Here is a 19171-nt window from a genome sequence, read left to right on the forward strand (position 1 = left end):
TTAATTTCCTCTTTCATACTTGTTAGCATTTGCCTTACATATTGCGGTGCTCCTATGTTTGGTGCATATATATTTATAATTGTTATATCTTCTTCTTGGATTGATCCTTTGATCATTATGTAGTGTCCTTCTTTGTCTCTTTTCACAGCCTTTATTTTAAAGTCTATTTTATCTGATGTGAGTATTGCTACTCCTGCTTTCTTTTGGTCTCTATTTGCATGGAATATCTGTTTCCAGCCCTTCAGTTTCAGTCTGTATGTGTCCCTTGTTTTGAGGTGGGTCTCTTGTAGATAACATATATGGGGGTCTTGTTTTTGTATCTATTCTGCCAGTCTCTGTCTTTTGGTTGGGGCATTCAGTGCATTTACATTTAAGGTAATTATTGATAAGTATGATCCCTTTGCCATTTGTTGTTTTGGGTTTGAGCTTATACATCCTTTCTGTGTTTCCTGTCTAGAGAAGGTCCTTTAGCATTTGTTGGAGAGCTGGATTGGTGGTGCTGAATTCTCTCAGCTTTTGCTTGTCTGTAAAGCTTTTGGTTTCTCCTTCTTACTTGAATGAGATCCTTGCTGGGTACAGTAATCTAGGTTGTAGGTTTTTCTCTTTCATTTCTTTAAGTATGTTCTGCCATTCCCTTCTGGCCTGAAGAGTTTCTATTGAAAGATGAGCTGTTATCCTTATGGGATTCCCCTTATGTGTTATTTGTTGTTTTTCCCTTGCTGCTTTTAGTATTTGTTCTTTGTGTTTGATCTTTGTTAATTTGATTAATATGTGTCTTGGGGTGTTTCACCTTGGGTTTACCCTGTTTGGGACTCTCTGGGTTTCTTGGACTTGGGTGACTATTTCCTTCCTCATTTTAGGGAAGTTTTCAACTATTATCTCCTCAAGTATTTTCTCATGGTCTTTCTTTCTGTCTTCTTCTTCTGGGACTCCTATGATTTGAATATTGAGGCATTTAATATTGTCCCAGAGGTGTCTGAGGTTGCCTTCATTTCTTTTAATTCTTTTTTTTCTTTTTTCCCCTCTGCTTCATTTATTTCTAACATTCTATCTTCTACCTCACTTATCCTATCTTCTGCCTCCGTTATTCTACTATTGGTTCCCTCCAGAGTGTTTTTTTATCCCATTTATTGCATTATGCATTATATATTGACTCTTTATTTTTTCTAGGTCCTTGTTAAACATTTCTTGCATCATCTCAATCCTTCTCTCCAGGCTATTTATCTGTAACTCCATTTTATTTTCAAGATTTTGGATCATTTTCACTATCATTACTGGGAATTCTTTATCAGGTAGACTCCCTGCCTCTTCCTCTTTTGTTTGCTTTGGTGGGAATTTATCATGTTCCTTTACCTGCTGGGTATTTCTCTGCCTTTTCTTCTTGTTTATATTGCTGTGTTTGGTGTGGTTTTTCTGTATTCTGGCAGTTTGTGGTTCCCTTTTATTGTGGAGGTTCCTCACATGAGTGGGGTTCGGTGGGTGGCTTGTCAAGGTTCCCTGATTAGGGAACCTGGTGTCGGTGTTCTGGTGGGTGTAGCTGGATTTCTTCTCTCTGGAGTGCAATGAGGTGCCCAGCAGTGAGTTTTGAGATGTCTCTGGGTTTGGTGTGACTTTGTGCAGCCTGTATATTGAAGCTCAGGTCTATGTTCCTGTGTTGCTGGAGAATTTGCGTGGTATGTCTTGCTCTGCCACTTGCTGGCTCTTGGGTGGTGCTTGGTTTCAGTGTAGGTATGGATGCTTCTGGATGAGCTCTTATTGATTAATATTCCCTGGAGTCAGGAGTTATCTGGTGTTCTCAGGTTTTGAACTTAAGCCTCCTGCCCCTCGATTTCAGTCTTATTCTTACAGGAGCCTCAAGACTTCTCCATCTATACAGCACTCATGATAAAACATCTAGGTTAATGATGAAAAGTTTCTCCATAGTGAGGGACACCTGGAGAAGTTCACAGAGTTACAGGAGAAGAGAACTGGGAGGAGGGAGATAGAGGTGACCAGGAGGAGAATAGTGGAAATCAAAAGGGGATAGAGCAAGCTAGCCAGTAATCACTTCCCTATGTGCTCTCCACAGTCTGGACCCGTCAGAGATGTTCACGGAGTTACACAGAGAAGAGAAGAGGGAGGAAGGAGACAGAGGTGACCAGGAGGAGAAAAGGGGGAATCAAAAGGAGAGAGACAGATCCAGTCAGTAATCAGTTCCCTAAGTGTTCTCCACAGTCTGGAACACAAAAAGAGATTCACAGATTTGGGTAGAGAAGAAAAGGTGGAGGGAGGAGATAGAGGCCACCTGGTGGAGAAAAAGGAGAGTCAAAAGGGGGAGAGAGCAATCAAGCTAGTAATCACACTCCCAAGTAAAAATGGGTACTGAAGATTGCATTTTCAAAGGTACAAAGTTGATAAAAAAAAAAATCAAAAAGCAAAGATTAAAAATCTAGAGTAGAGTTTAGACTCTCAAAAATACAATATTAAAAAAACAAAACAAAGTCACAAAAATTATAAAATATATATATGAAGTTTGCTTTACAAATAGGGTCCTTTTTTTGCAAGGTAATGGCAGATTATAAAAATGAAAATTAAAGAAGCAATAGGGGACTTAAAAATAAAAAGAGTTTTAAAAAAGATTTTAATGATAATAGTAAAGATATATCTAGGAATTTCTCTGGAGCTATTGCAGACAGTGTGGGGTCAGTTCAGTTTCAGATAGTTCCTTGATCCAGCTTATATTTCTCAAAATCCATAGGCCCCTTCCAATGTAGTCAGTGCTAACTACTCTGTGGCACCTGTCACTTCCAAAGAGGTTTCCTCTGTTTATTTTAGCTTATTCTGTTTGCTGGTTTCTTCAGTGTTTAATTTCCACCCTGACACAAGCTGGCAAAGTTGGTAACTTATTTAGGCTCACTTGTTCAGTCGTGCTGTGGGGAGGGGAAATCACTGCAAACAAATATCGCTGGCATGTGTGGGGAGTGCTCACAGTGTTTCAGCTGCACTGGATTTGCCCCCACCCACAGCACATGAGCTTTCCCAGTCTACACTTAGGCTCTGGGTTCCTCTGCCAGGAACTGTCCGAGGTGGGCCCTGGGTTGCATGCACTTTCCAGGTCTAAGCTGCTCAGGTTCAGGTTCTTGAGTACTCCCCAAAGGCGCAGACTCAGTTGAGCCTGCGTTTTGTGCCCTTCCCATGTCTGAGCAGTTCGGGTGACCAGGTACTTGGCGAGTGCAGTCACCCCCAGGTGGGCAGTGCATCTTACCACCTCTCCTGTCCCAGCTGCTCGGTATTTTGGGTGTACAACGGGTGCGCCTTCTCAGGCGTGCCTTGTATCTCTTCTGGGGAGCTGATCTCTGAGTGCGACCCTGCCAGTGGATGTCAACCATCCAGAATCCCAAGAACTCTTGGTTAACAATGGAGCCTGTTTGCAGTTTGGAGGAGGATGCCTCTCTGGGGCTGCGATTGCCCCTTTCCGGCTCTGGCTGCCCCCTGCCTGCTTGTCTCTGGCAGGGGATGGGCTGGTCCGCAGCTGGCTAGCTCTCCTCTGGTATTTGCTCAGTCCTTTGTTCTGTGAGCTGTCCTGGCAGTACCTCAGGTTAGGGCTTTTCACAGGATAGTTCTCTCACTCTGTCTTTTTTTCCCCCTCTCTCTCTGGCTATCCCTCAGTTTGGGTTGCTATCTCATGTTAGCTCCCTCAGATGGCCCTCAGGGCACTCAGGCTCGGTCTTTACCCTAAGCAATGCAGCCTGCACCTCCCTGTTCAGCCCCGCCTGCTGGTGGTGGCTGTGAACACTGGGAGTTGCTGTTAGGCACATAATCTGTGGGTTTTAATTATTTATTTATTTATTTTTCCTCCCAGTTATATTGTCCTCTGAGATTCCAAGATTCCCCACAGACCCACTGGTGACAGTGTTTCCTGGTGTTTGGAAACTTCTCCTCCTTTAAGACTCCCTTACGAGGGTGGATTCTCATCCCTACTTCTTTTGTCTCTCTTTTTATCTTTTATATTTTGTCCTACCTCCTTTTGAAGACAATGGGCTTCCTTTCTGGGTGCCTGATGTCCTCTGTGAGCATTCAGAAATTGTTTTGTGGAATTTGCTCAGCATTCAAATGTTCTTTCAATGAATTTGTGGAGGAGAAAGTGGTCTCCACATCCTATTTGTTCACCATCTTAGAAGGAAAACTTTAAACTCATTTTAGAATACAGATTTATCTTACATAGATATCTATCAGTATATGAGCAACCCTTCTCATTCTTACAAGAAAGAGTCTTCTTTTTCCAAGGAAACTCTAAGTTGAATAAGGGCAAGAACATGTCTGCCCTGTTTATTTCTGACTCTACAAGGTCTAAGAGTGCCTGCCGTATAGTAAGCATTCAGTAAATTTAAACAAATGAACAACTTTAAACCATGATTTTCCTTCCTAAAATTCTATCAATCAACACCTTAATTTTTGAATATTTTATCAAAGAACCATAGGGTCCTCAGGGAAACACTGGGTTTACTGTGACATGTAGTGTGTTTTCTTTTTAAATTATACAAATAGTCACCTACTCATATATGATTGGGGATTCATTCAATGTATGTAGTTTAAGATAAAGGAGGAATGAAGGAAAAAGGGTCCCACTTTGGACCCATAAAAATCTGAGTCATACCCGATTCATTTTAAATTATGAAGGGTCTCAATTTTAATAGTGCAACTTTTCATTTTGGACAAGACAATAAATCTTCTAAATTTCAGTTTAAGACCTGATGTTAACTCTTAAATGTCTTTCTGATTTAAATTCTAAATATAAAAATTCCACTTACTTTTTCACTTTTTAAAAATAATTGAATGGTACTCTTAAAATGAGTAAATTTAATGGTGTGTAAATTATACCTCAATAAAGCTGTTTAAAAAAAAAAAAAAAATTCCAGACATCCTGATTATGTGCATGGTAAAAGTAAGGGACAGTTTTTCCTTAATGTGTATTACTTCCCCTTGCTCCCAATTATGATCATTCTTTCTGCCTTCAGCAAGGTGGCTAAGTTTGACCCAGAAGTTTATTTTTGGAAATGAACAGGATGGTTAAAACCTGGCTATGTATTTTCAAGAGAATAATAAAAGTCAAACGACCATGTGTACCTTGCAGGGTCAACTGAAACAGATGGGTCGTGGTGGAGAGTTCTGACAGAACATATTCCACTGGTTAAGGGAATGGCAAGCCACTTCAACTATCTTACAATGAGAACCTAATTAACAGTATAAAATAAATAAATAAAGACATGACACTGGAAGATGAGCCCTGCAGGTCAGTAGGTGTCCAAAATGTCACTGGGAAAAAGCAGAGAAATAGCTCCAGAAAGAACGAAGAGGCTAGGCCAAAGTGGAAATGATACCCAGTTGTGGATGTGTTCTGTAGTGAAAGTAAATTTCTATGCTTTAAAGAACAATGTTGAATAGGAACCTGGAATGTTAGGTCCATGAATAAGGTAAGTTGGATGTGGTCAAGCAGGAGATGGCAAGAGTGAACAATGACATTTTCGGAATCAAGAACTAAAATGGATGGGAATGGGTGAATTTAATTCAGAGGACCATTATTATATCTACTACTGTGGGCAAGAATCCCTTAGAAGTAATGGAATAGCCCTCATAGTCAGCTAAAGGGACTGAAATGCACTAGTTGGTTGCAATCTCAAAAAAACAAAACAAACAAACAAACAAAAACCAGAATGACCTCAGTTTGTTTCCAAGGCAAACCGTTCAACATCACAGTTATCCAAGTCTATGCTATAATCACTGATGTCAAAGAAGCTGAAGTTGAACCATTATATGAAGACCTACACAACCTTCTACAACTATCAGGAAAAAATATATATTTTTTTTTCATCATATGGGATTGGAATGCAAAAGTAGGAAGTCAAGAGATACCTGGAGTAACAGACAAGTTTGGCCTTGAAGTACAAAATGAAGCAGAGCAAATGATAACAGAATTTTGCCCAGACAACACACTGGTCATAGAAAACACCCTCTTCCAACAACACAAGAGATGACTCTATGCACGGATCTCACCAAATGATCAATACTGAAATCAGATTGCTATTATTGTTTATGGTTGAAGATTAAGAAACTCTTTACAGCCAACAAAAACAATACCTAGAGATCACTGTGGTTCAGATCATGAGCTCCTCATTACAAAATTCAGACTTAAATTTAAGAAACTAGGGGAAACCACTAGGCCATTCAGCTATGATCTGGATCTAATCCCTTATGATTATACAGTGGAAGTGACAAATAGATTCAAGGGTTTAGAAAGATGGACAGAGTGCCTGAAGAACTGTGGACAGAGTTCATAACAGTGTACAGGATGCAGTGGACAAAGTAATTCCAAACAAAAAGAAATGGAAGAAGGCAAAATGGTTGTCTAGAGAGACTTTAAAAATAACTGAGAAAAGAAGAGACATGAAAGGCAAAGGACAAAGGGAAAGATACACCCAACTGAATGCAGAGTTCCAGAGAATAAGTAGATGGAAAGAATACACAGAAGAATTATGCAAAAAAATGTTCCAATGACCCAGATAACCACAAAGGTGTGATCACTCACCTAGAGCTAGAGATCCTGGAGTGTGAAGTCAAGTGGGTCTTAGGAAGCATCACTGCAAATAAGGCTGGTGGAGGTGAAGAATTCAGGCTGAGCTATTTCAAATCCTAAAAGATGATGCTGTTAAAGTGTTGCAGTCAATATGCCAGCACATTTGGATAATTCAGCAGTGGCCACAGGCCTGGAAAATCTGTTTTCATTCCAATCCTAAAGAAAGGAAATGCCAAAAAATATTCACACTACCCCACAACTGCAGTCATTCCACATACTAGCAAGATAGTGCTCAAAATCTTACAAGCTAGACTTCAACAGTATGTGAACCGAGGACTTCCAGATATCCAAGTTTGATTTAGAAAAGGCAGAGGAACCAGAGATAGAATTGTCAACGTTTGTTGGATCATAGAGAACCAAGGGAATTCCGTAGAAACATCTACTTCTGCTCCATTGACTGTGCTAAAGTCTTTGACTGTGTGGATCACAGCAAACTGGAAAATTCTCAAGGAGATGAGAATACCCAAACACCATACCTGCATCCTGAGAAACCTGTATGCAAGTAAAAAGGAAACAGAACCGGACACGGGACAATGGACTGATTCAAAATTTGGAAAGGACTATGTCAAGGCATATACTGGCATCCTGCTTATTTAACGTATTTGAAGAGAACATCATGCCAAATGCTGGGATGAATGAATCACAAGCTGGAATCAAGATTGCCAGGAGAAATATCAACAACTTCAGATATGCATACGATACAACTCTATAGCAGAAAGTGAAGACAAATTAAATCATCTCTTGATGAAAGCTAAAGAGGAGAGTGAAAAATCTGGCTTAAAACACAACATTAAAAAGAACTAAGGTCATGGCATCTGTTCTCAGCACTTCATATCAAATAGATGAGGGGAAAGTGGAAACAGTGACAGAGTTTATTTTCTTGGGCTCCAAAATCACTTCAGTGGGTGACCACAACCACAAAATTAAAAGTTGCTTGCTCCTTGGAAGAGAAGCTATGACAAACCTAGATAGCATATTAGAAAGCAGAGACATCACTTTGCATCACTTTGCCGATGAAGGTCCATATAGCGAATGCTATGTTTTTTTCTAGTAATCATGTATGAATGTGAGTTGGACCATAAAGAAGACAACACAGGAGAATTGATGCTTTCAGATGTGGTTATGGAGAAGACTCTTGAGAGTCCCTTGGACAGCAAGGAGATCAAGACAGTCAATCCTAAAGGAAATCAATCCTGAATGTTCATTGGAAGGACTGATGCTGAAGCTGAAACTCCGATACTTTAGTGACGTGATACAAAGACCTGATTCATTGCAAAAGACATTTATACTGGGAAAGATTGAGGGCAAGAGAAGGGGCTAACAGAGGATGAGAAGGTTGAATGGCATCATTGACTCAATGACCATGAATTTCAGCAAACTCTGGAATATACTGAAGGACAATGAAGACTGCCTCGCATCAGTCCATAGGGTCGCAAAGAATTGAACATGACTTAGGGATGGACCAACAACAGCAGATGGTACAACTCTGCTCTTGAATGTTTCTAATTCCATATCTCCTACCTCATTTATTTCCCCTAGACCCAAATACTCCCGAACTACTTCCTAACCTGTCTTTGACAACTAGCCATACCCATAAATGAGCATTCTTCACCCTGAGCTCTCTATCCATTTTACTAAGGTATAGCGATTTTGAAGCAATCATCTAATTCTTTTTACTTTTCTGATTGAAACTGTGTGTTTTCTGCAAAGAACCTGTAACAGATTGTGTGCATGACCTTGGTCAGCATATTTAAGTTCTTTGGATTTCAGTTTCGACATCTGTGAAATAGAAATAATAAAAAGTTATGTGCAAAAGTTAAGATTACTTACTAAAATAATCTATATTAGAAAAAGTGTTGGTCAGTAATGTCCAACTCTTTGCAACACTATAGATGGTGGACTTCCAGGCTCAACTGTCCATGGAATTTTGCAGGCAAGAATACTGGAATGGGTTGTCATTCCCTTTTCCAGGGTATTTTTCTGACCTAGGGATTAAACTTGGGTCTCCTGCTTTGCAGATGGATTCTTTACTGTTTGACCACCAGGAAAACCCAACTGTGACACAGTGACATAAATCTGTGAATTGCATTTATTCAAAAAGCTTTGAAACTGCTCTTATTTTCAGGTATTTGAATGCATTGATGAATTAGCAAATTTCGGGAGCTTTAATCTAGAATATTGAGTCAGATAATAAACAAGAGAAAAATGAGTAAAGTATACATTACAGGGTATATTGTTACCCTGCTTATTTAACTTATAAGCAGAGTACATTATGTGAAATGCTGGACTGGATGAAAGACAAGCTGAAATCAACACTTCCAGGAAAAATATCAATAACCTCAGATAAGCAGATTACACCACCCGTATGGCAGAAAGTGAAGAGGAACTGAAGAGCCTCTTGAAGAAGATGAAAGAGGAGAGTGGAAAAGCTGGCTTAAAGCTCAACATTCAAAATGCTAATCACAGTATCTGGTCCCATCACTTCATGGTAAATAGATGGGGAAACAATGGAAACAGTGGCAGACTTTATTCTCTTGGGCTCCAAAATCACTGCAGATGGTGAGTGGAGTCATGAAATTAAATGACCCTTACTTCTTGGAAGAAAAGCTAAGATCAACTTAGATAGCATATTAAAAAACAGAGACATTATTTTGCCAACAAACTCTGTCTAGTCAAAACTATGGTTTTTCCAGTAGTCATGTATGGATGTGAAAGTTGGACCACAAAAAAAGCTGAGCCCAAAGAATTGGTGCTTTTAAACTGTGGTGTTGGAGAAGACTCTTGAGAGTCCCTTGGACTGTAGATCACACCAGTCAGTTCTAAAGGAAATCAGATCTTTGGCCCAATTTTTGGAATTGAGCTGCAGGAGTTGCCTGGCTAACAAACACATGAAAAGATGCTCAACATCACTCATTATCAGATAAATGCAAATCAAAACCTCAATGAGGTACCATTACACGCCAGTCAGAATGGCTGCTATCCAAAAGTCTACAAGCAATAAATGCTGGAGAAGATGTAGAGAAAAGGGAACCCTCTTACACTGTTGGTGGGAATGCAAATTAGTACAGCCACTATGGAGAACAGTGTGTAGATTTCTTAAAAAACTGGAAATAGAACTGCCATATGACCCAGCAATCCCACTCCTGGGCGTACACACCGAGGAAACCAGATCTGAAAGAGACATGTGCACCCCAATGTTCATTGCAGCACTGTTTATAATAGCCAGGACATGGAAGCAACCTAGATGCCCATCAGCAGACTAATGGATAAGAAAGCTGTGGTACATATACACAATGGAATATTACTCAGCCATTAAAAAGAATTCATTTGAATCAGTTCTAATGAAGTGGATGAAACTGGAGCCCATTATACAGAGTGAAGCAAGCCAGAAAGAAAAACACCAATACAGTATACTAACACATATATATGGAATTTAGAAAGATGGTAACAATAACCCTATATGCAAGACAGAAAAAGAGACAGAGATGTATAGAACAGACTTTTGGACTCTATGGGAGAAGCCGAGGGTGGGATGATCTGAGAGAACAGCATCAAAACATGTATATTATCAAGTATGAAACAGATCGCCAGTCCAGGTTGGATGCATGAGACAAGTGCTCGGGGCTGGTGCACTGTGATGACCCAGAGGGATGGAATGGAACCGAGAGTGGGGCGGCATACAAACCCAGCCAGTGCAGACAACACTTGCAGCACAGAGGGCAGGTCGGGGTAGCCGCGTGGGACAAGCAGCTGGCACAGAGGGCGGGGCTGGGGTGCCGACAGAGAGGAGGCAGACAGACGGGCAGCGCACACAGCCCTCCTGGCACAGCCAAAAGAAGAACAAATAACCCCGGTGACGGAGAGTGCGGGCAGTGAGGTGAAACAAGTGCACACACGCCCCGCTATACAGAGGGCAGACCTCGGGGACGGAGACAAATGCACAGACAGCCAGCGATGCAGAGGGCAGATCTCGGGGACTCAGACAGGTACACACACGCCCCATCATGCAGAGGGCAGACCTCGGGGACGGAGACAAATACACACACGCCCCGTCATGCAGAGGGCAGACCTCGGGGACTCAGACAAATGCACACAAGCCTCATCACGCAGAGGGCAGACCTCGGGGACTCAGACAAATACACACACACCCCGTCATGCAGAGGGCAGACCTCGAGGACGGAGACAAATACACACACACCCCGTCATGCAGAGGGCAGACCTCAGGGACTCAGACAAATGCACACAAGCCCCGTCACACAGAGGGCAGACCTCGGGGACTCAGACAAATGCACACAAGCCCCGTCACACAGAGGGCAGACCTCGGGGACTCAGACAAATGCACACATGCCCCGCGACGCAGAGGGCGAGCTCCGAGGCTGAGGGAACGCACAAGTGACCGCGACGCAGAAGGATCCACCCAAGCACCTACCTAGCAAGTTCCTGCCTGCAGCACAGGGCGGGACAGGGGAACAGAAGCACCAGCAATGATCCCAGGGACAAGTAGGCGGCTGGCGGCACTGCAGATGCGCTGAGAGGGCCCCTCTGAAGCAGCTGCGGAAATAGACGCGCCCAACACCACAAAAACAAGAACTACTGCCCAAAGGCATCCTGAACGCAAAGACATTCTAAAACCTACTATGGACACTGCACTGCCCTTCAGAGAGACGAGATCCAGCTGCAGCAACCAGGACGCAGGCACAAGCTCCTCCAGCCGGGAAAGCACACAGGACACTAACCCAACCCCATCCGCAGGGCAGACTCCACAACCAGGAGCCTTGAGAACCTTTTAAAAATGTTTTTCCTGTTTTCCTTTTTGTTTGTTTGTTTCTTCTTTTATAAATCACAGTGTTTATTCCCCCAACATATCTTCACCTTCACACTAGCCTTTAGTGGTGCTGTGGTGTTTTCCTCATTAAAAAAAAAAAAAGAAGAAGAAGAAAGAAAAAAAAATCATTTTAAGATGTTTTTTCTTTTTTTCTTATAAACTACATGGTATATTCCCCCCTACATAGTTCCATCTCCATATTAGCCTTTAGTGGTATTGTGGAGCAATCCTCTTTGTGTTTCTTCTCAAAAAAAAAAAAAAAAAATCATTTTAAGATTTTCTTTTTTTCTCTTTCACTTTTTAAAATAAATTTATTTTACTTGGAGGCTAACTGCTTTACAAAATTGTGGTGGTTTATGCCATACATTGACATGAATCAGACATGTGTCCCCCATCCTGAACCCCCCTCCTACCTCCCTCTACACCCCATCCCTCTGGGTTGTCCCAGTACACCAGGTTTGATTTCCATATTTCATGCATCCAACTTGGACTAATGATCCATTTCACATATGGTAATATACATGTTTCGATGCTATTCTCTCAAATCATCTCACCCTTACCTTCTCCCAAACAATTCAAAAGTCTGTTCTTTACATCTGTGTCTCTTTTGCTGTCTCGCATATAGGGTCATCGTTATCATCTTTCTAAATTTCATATATATGTGTTAATATACTATATTGGTGTTTTCTTTGTGACTTACTTCACTCTGTATAATTGGATCCAGTTTCATCCACCTCAATAGAATTGATTCAAATATGTCCTTTTTAATACCTGAGTAATATTCTATTGTCTATATGCATCACAACTTTCTTGTCCATTCATCTGCTGATGGACATCTAGATTGCTTACATGCCCTGGCTGTTGTAAACAGTACTGTGGTTAATATTGAGGTACATGTGTCTCTTCCTATTCTGGTTTTCTAAGCAGTTTATGCCCAGGTGTGTGATTTCAGGGTCATATGGCAGATCTATTTTCAGCTTTTTAAGCATTTTTCACAAAACTAGAACAAGTAATTTCATAATATGAATGGAAATACAAAAACCTCAAATAGCCAAAGCAATCTTGAGAAAGAAGAATGAAACTGGAAGAATCAAACACCACACACAAAAATAAACTCAAAATGGATTCAAGATCTAAATGTAAGACCAGAAACTATAAAACTCCTAGAGGAGAACATAGACAAAACACTCTCTGACATAAATCACAGCAGGATCCTCTGTGGCCCACCTCCCAGAATATTGGAAATAAAAGCAAAAATAAACAAATGGGACCTAATTAAACTTAAAAGCTTTTGCACAACAAAGGAAACTATAAGCAAGGTGAAAAGATAGCCTTCAGAATGGGAGAAAATAATAGCAAACAAAGCAACAGACAAAGGATTAATCTCAAAAATAAACAAGCAACTTCTGCAGTTCAATTCCAGAAAAATAAATTACCCAATCAAAAAATGGGCCAAATACTTAAACAGTTTTCCAAAGATGACAAACAGATGGCTCACAAACACATGAAAAGATGCTCAATATCACTCATTATTAGAGAAATGCAAATCAAAACCACAATGAGGTACCATTACATGCCAGTCAGGATGGCTGTTATCCAAAAGTCTACAAGCAATAAATGCTGGAAAGGGTATGGAGAAAACGGAACCCTCTTACACTGTTGGTGGGAATGCAAACTAGTACAACCACTATAGAGAACAGTGTGGAGATTCCTTAAAAAGCTGGAAGTAGAACTGCCATGTGACCCAGCAATCCCACTGCTGTGCATATACACAGAGGAAACCAGATCTGAAAGAGACACGTGCACCCCAATGTTCATCGCAGCACTGTTTATAATAGCCAGGACATGGAATCAACCTAGATGCCCATCAGCAAACAAATGGATAAGAAAGCTGTGGTACATATACACAATGGAATATTACTCAGCCATTAAAAAGAATTCATTTGAATCAGTTCTAATGAGATGGATGAAACCAGAGCCCATTATACAGAGTGAAGTAAGCCAGAAAGAAAAACACCAATACAGTATACTAACGCATATATATGCAATTTAGAAAGATGGTAATGATAACCCTATATGCAAAACAGAAAAAGAGACACAGATGTGCAGAACAGATTTTTGGACTCTGTGGGACAAGGCGAGGATGGGATGTTCTGAAGCAATAACATTGAAACAAGTATACTATCAAGGGTGAAACAGATCACCAGCCCAAGTTGGATGCATGAGACAAGTGCTCAGGGCTGGTGCACTGGGAAGACCTAAAGGGCTGGGATGGAGAAGGAGGTGGGAGGGGGGATCGGGATGGGGAACACATGTAAATCCATGGCTGATTCATGTCAATGTATGGCAAAAAACACTACAATATTGCAAAATAATTAGCCTCCAACTAATAAAAATAAATGAAAAGAAAAAGAAAAAGAAATTGAAGTTAAAAAAAAAACAAAAACAAAAAACTGGAGGAATCAGCCTGCCTGAATTCAGTCTATACTACAAAGCTACAGTCATCAAGACAGTATGGTACTGGCACAAAGACAGAAATATAGATCAATGGAACAAAACAGAAAGCCCATAGATAAATCTATGCACCTACAGACAACTTATTTTTGACAAAGGGGGAAAAAATATACAATGGAGAAAAGACAATCTCTTTAACAAGTGGTGCTGGGGAGACTGGTCAACGATTTGTAAAAGAATGAAATTAGAATTCTTTCTAACACCATACACAAAAATAAACTCAAAATGGATCAAAGATCTAAATGTAAGACCAGAAACTATAAAATTCTTAGAAAAAAATATAGGCAAAACACTCTCTGACATAAATCACAGCAAGATCCTCTAAGATCCACCTTCTAGAGTAATGGAAAGAAAAGCAGAAATAAACAAATGGGACCTAATTAAGCTTAAAAGTTTTTTTCACAAAGAAGGAAGCTATAAGCAAGTTGAAAAGAGAGCCTTCAGAATGGGAGAAAATAATAGCAAATGAAGCAACAGACAAAGAATTAATCTCAGAAATATACAAAGAGCTTACTCATTTCAATACCAGAAAAATAAATGACCCAGTCAAAAAGTGGGCCCAAGAACTAAAGACATTTCTCCAAAGAAGCCATGCAGATGACTAACAAACACATGAAAAAATGTTCAACATCAGTAATTATCAAAGAAATGCAAATCAAAACCACAATAAAGTACCATCTCACACCGGTAAGAATGCCTACTATCAAAAAGTCTACAAACAATAAATGCTGGAGAGGGTATGGAGAAAAGGGAACTCTCTTTCTCAAATTTTTTTTTTCTTTTTGTTTCATGAATTCTTTGGATTTTGTTTTTGATATATTCAACTGCTTTTCCTACATTTCTTTACTGGCATAGCTATACATCTCTTCATCTTTGATTTTCTATTTTTTTCTTTTCTCTCTCTCTTTCTTTTTTATTCTCCCCATTTTCCTGCACTCTTTCTTCTTTCACCAGGTAAGTTAAATTGTTAAGCTCAAACTGGTTCCAAGTAGGAAAAGGAGTACATCAAGGCTGAATATTGTCACCCTGCTTATTTAACTTGTATGCAGAGTACATCATGAGAAATGCTGGGCTAGATGAAGCACAAGCTGGTATCAAGATTGCCAGCAGAAATATCAATAACCTCAGATATGCAAATGACACCACCGTTATGGCAGAAAGTGAAAAGGAACTAAAGAGCCTGTTGATGAAAGTGAAAGAGGAGAGTGAAAAAGTTGGCTTAAAGCTCAACATTCAGAAAACTAAGATCATGGCATCTGGTCCAATCACTTTATGGCAAATAGATGGGGAAATAGTGGAAACAGTGACTGACTTCATTTTTCTGGGCTCCAAAATCACTGCGGATGGTGATTGCAGCCATGAAATTAAAAGATACTTACTCCTTGGAAGGGAAGTTATGACCAACATAGGCAATATATTAAAAAGCAGAGACACTACTTTGCCAACAAAGGTCTGTCTAGTCAAGGCTATGGTTTTTCCAGTAGTCTTGTATGGATGTGAGAGTTGGACAGTGAAGAAAGCTGAGCACCGAAGAATTGATGCTTTTGAATTGTGTTGTTGGAGAAGACTCTTGAGATTCCCTTGGACTGCAAGGAGATCCAACCAGTCCATCCTAAAGGAGATTAGTCCTGGGTGTTCATTGGAGGGACTGATGTTAGGGCTGAAACTCCAATATTTTGGCCACCTGATGCAGAGAACTGACTCATTTGAAAAGACCCTGATGCTGGGAAAGATTGAGGGCCAGAGGAGAAGGAGATGACAGAGAATGAGATGGTTGGATGGCATCACTGACACAGTGGACATGGGTTTGAGTGGACTCCGGGAGTTGGTGATGGACAGGGAGGCCTGGTGTGCTGCAGTTCATGGGGTCGCAAAGAGTCGGACACGACTGAGCGACTGAACTGAACTGAACTGAACTGAATGCTATATTCCCAGTTGGACCACTGTTCATGCTCAGATTTCCATATCTAGCATTAGCTATCTCTGTTTTCAATTGGTTGATATCATCTCTGGTTTCCCTTGCTCACCAAGTCAGATTCCTGTACTCTTTTCTGTAGAACACTTTTGTTATAATTGTATGTGTGAAAGTGTGTATATATATGTCGCAGAACTTATATGTTCTGTAAGTACCTACTTGATCTCCGTTCACTAGAATACATGCACAAGTCACCTCTAACAAGAAATCAACACCAACCACCCAACCAGCACTTCCCTCCAAAGGCAAAAATCAAAAGAAAGAATTAATACAACCCTAAAGCCTGGGAAAAGGAGATCTCAAGTGGAGCAAGTTAGAAAAGAAAAGAAAAAAGATGAAAATGCAGAAAAATACAGCACAAATGAAAGAGCAAGGAAGAAAGTCACAACACCAAGTAATCAAAGGAGAAAGAAGTAATCTCCCTGAAAGAGAATTCAGAATAATGATAGTAGAGATATCCAAAGACTTGAAAATAGAATGGTGAAACTGCAAGAAGCACTTAACACAGTTAATACAGTCACCAAGGAAATAGAAGAAATAAAGAATAAGCCAACAGAGATTAATAACAAAATTACTGAAATTATTAAATTAAAAATACTCTAGAAAGAACCAATAACAGAATAACTGAGGCAGAGGAACGGATAAGTGAGCTGGAGGATTGAATGGTGGAAATTATAGCTAAAGAGCAAAATAAAGGGAAAGAAATGAAAATAATAGTGGATACCCTCAGAGACCTTTGGGACAATATTAAACACAGTGACATTCGAGTTATAGGGGTCTCAGAGAAAGAAGAAAAAAAGAAAGGCAATAAGAAAATTTTTGAAGAAATTGCAGTTGATAACTTCACCAACACGAGAAAGGTAATAGTCATTCAAGACCAAGAAGCACAGAGAGTCCCTTGCAGGTTAAACCCAAGGGGAAACACACTGAGATATTAATCACATTGATATTAATCAAGCTCAAAGAGTTAAGAAGAAAGAAAGAATATTAAAAGCAGCAAGGGAGAAGCAACAAACAACATACAAGGGAAAACCCATATGATTAGCAGCAGATATTTCAGCAGAAATTCTACAGGCCAGAAGGGAATGGCAGGATATATTTAAAGTACTGAAAGAGAAAAACCTACAACCACCATTACTATACTTGGCAAAGATCTCTTTCAAAATTGATGAAGACATCAAAAGCTTTACAGACAAGCAGAAGTTAAGCGAATTCAGCACCACCAAACCATCCTTGAAACAAATACTAAAGGGACTCACATAACCAGTAAACACAAGAGAAAGGAAAGACCTACAAAAACAAACCCAAAATTATCAAGAAAATGCCAATAGCAACATATGATAAAAACGCTTCAAAAAATGGACATAAAAGGAAACTACCTCAACATAGTAAAGGCCATATATGAAAAGCCCACAGCAAACATTATTCTTAGTGGTGAAAAACTGAAAGCTTTCCCTCTAAGATCAGGAATAAGACAAGGGTGTCCACTCCCATCACTATTATTCGACAAAGTTTTGGAAGTCTTAGCTATGGCAATTAGAGAAGAAAAAGAAATAAAATAATCCATATGGGAAAAGAAGAGGTAAAAATCTGTTTGCAGATGACATGATACATGATACTATACATAGAAAATCCAAACGAAACAATCAGAAAATTACTAGAGCTAATCAGTGAATTTAACAAAGTCGCAGGATACAAAATCAATACACAGAAATCACTTGCATTTCTATATACTAATAATGAAAAATCAAAAAGAGAAATTAAGGACTCAATCCCATTTACCATTGCAACAAAAAGAATAAATATCTAAGAATAAACTTACCTAAGGAGACAAAAGACCTGTATATGGAAAACTATAAGACACTGATGAAAGAAATAAAGGATGCATAAACAGATGGAGAGGTATTCCATATTCCGGGGTAAGAAGAATCAATATTGTGAATATGACTGTACTACTGAAGGCAATCTACAGATTCAATGCAATCGCTATCAAATTACCAATGAAATTATTCACAGAACTAAAACATAATTTTTCACAGTTCATATGGAACCACAAAAGATACTGAATATCCAAAGCAGTCGAGAAAGAAGAACAGAGCTGGAGGAATCACCCTTCCTGACTTCACATTGTACCACAAAGCTACAGTCATCAAGACAGTATGGTACTGGCACAAAGACATAAGTATAGACCAAGGGAACAAGTTAGAGAATCCAGAGATAAACCAACACACCTATGGGTACCTTATTTTTTACAGGGGAGGCAAGAATATACAGTGGGGCAAAGACAGCCTCTTCAATTAGTGGTGCTGGGAAAACTGGACAGTTACATGCAAAAGAATGAAACACCATACGCAAAGATAAACTCAAAATGGATTAAAGACCTAAATATAAGAGCAGAAACTATTAAACTCTTAGAGGAAAACATAGGCAGAACATTCAATGACATAACTCAAAGCACGATATCCTATGACCCACCTCCTAGAATAATGGAAATAAAAGCAAAAATAAACAAGTGGGACCTAATTAAGCTTAAAAGCTTTTGCACAGCAAAGGAAACTACAAACAAGGTGAAAAGACAGCCCTCAGAATGGGAGAAAATAATAGCAAAGGAAACAACTGATAAATAATTAATTTCCAAAATATACAAGCAGCTTATACAACTCAATACCAGAAAAACAAACAGCCCAATCAAAAATTAGGAAAGGGACCTGAAGAGACATCTTTCCAAAGAAGACATAAAAATGGCTAACAAACATGTGAAAAGATGCTCAACATCACTCATTATTCAGCTCAGTTCAGTTCAGTGGCTCAGTCGTGTCCGACTTCTTGCGACCGCATGAATCACAGCACGCCAGGCCTCCCTGTCTATCACCAACTCCCGGAGTCCACTCAAACTCATTCCCATCGAGTTGGTGATGCCATCCAGCCATCTCATCCTCTGTCGTTCCCTTCTCCTCCTGCCCCCAATCCCTCCCAGCATCAGGGTCTTTTCCAATGAGTCAACTCTTCGCATGAGGTGGCCAAAGTATTGGAAATTCAGCTTCAGCATCAGTCCTTCCAATGAACATCCAGGACTGATCTCCTTTAGGATGGACTGGTTGGATCTCCTTGCAGTCCAAGGGACTCTCAAGAGTCTTCTCCAACAACACAATTCAAAAGCATCAATTTTTCGGCGCTCAGCTTTCCTCACAGTCCAACTCTCACAACCATACATGACCACTGGAAAAACCATAACCTTGACCAG

The sequence above is a fragment of the Cervus canadensis genome, chromosome 1 (genome assembly GCF_019320065.1).
Source record: "Cervus canadensis isolate Bull #8, Minnesota chromosome 1, ASM1932006v1, whole genome shotgun sequence".
Classification (NCBI taxonomy): domain Eukaryota; kingdom Metazoa; phylum Chordata; class Mammalia; order Artiodactyla; family Cervidae; genus Cervus; species Cervus canadensis.